Source organism: Arachis ipaensis, chromosome B04, assembly GCF_000816755.2.
Source record: "Arachis ipaensis cultivar K30076 chromosome B04, Araip1.1, whole genome shotgun sequence".
In the NCBI taxonomy this organism is placed as follows: domain Eukaryota; kingdom Viridiplantae; phylum Streptophyta; class Magnoliopsida; order Fabales; family Fabaceae; genus Arachis; species Arachis ipaensis.
Window position 1 is genome coordinate 115,072,218 of NC_029788.2, and position 823 is coordinate 115,073,040.

Genomic DNA, 823 nt, shown 5'->3' on the forward strand with positions numbered 1-823 from the left:
AATCTAGCTCGCGAATCTAAGTTCTATTTAAGATACTTGAATCTCGCTTAAATAAACTAGTGAAAACTAATCTAAGTCAATTTATAATTTCTATACTAGATAAAAATTTTCAATAGATTTTACTAACTGTTTTGTTAAAAGAAGAAATAATTTATTTAATGGGTAAAGTATATTTTTTGTCCTTAAAGTTTAGTAAAAATTTTAAAAATACCTCTAAATTTTATTTTGTTTTAATTTTGTCTCAAAAATTTTTGATTTGCATCAAATATTACCCTTTGCGGCTAATTTTTTAAAAACTTTTGGACCAATTCAATAACAATTACATAAGAATAACCTTCAAACAAATCAAACATAGTTGTCATGCATTATTGTTGGATTGGTCTTAAATTTTTTGAAAATTTAGCTATTGAGGGTATATTTGATGCAAATCGAAAATTTTTAAAACAAAAATAAAATAAAATAAAACTTAAAGAATACTTTTGAAACTTTTGTCAAATTTCAAAAATAAAAAATATATTTTATCTCAATATTTATTTTTGTGTTTATATAAAATAAAATTTAATATAGTATTATAAAAGATTAACATAATAATTAAACCTATTTTACATAAAATTATTCCGTTTTTTTTTTCTCTCGTAATGGAGTACAATTTTTCTCTTTATATATAATTTAAGAGCTCCCTCTAATTTCTCTTTATCTAAATAAAAGATGATTGAATAATCAATTTGGTTATACATAGATGCAGGTCATTGATCATTATAGCTTTCCGTTTATAAACCATAGACAACGAAGGAAGCAACTATTGTTCCTCAAACTAGATTGC

The 823-nt window shown here is 22.1% G+C and overlaps 1 long non-coding RNA gene across 1 annotated transcript in view; it reads left to right on the top strand.

Moving 5' to 3' along the window:
• LOC110271222 overlaps window positions 1-823 on the top strand; it is an 18,496-nt gene that overhangs the window by 8,318 nt on the left and 9,355 nt on the right. The gene's annotated exons all lie outside the window — the stretch shown is intronic.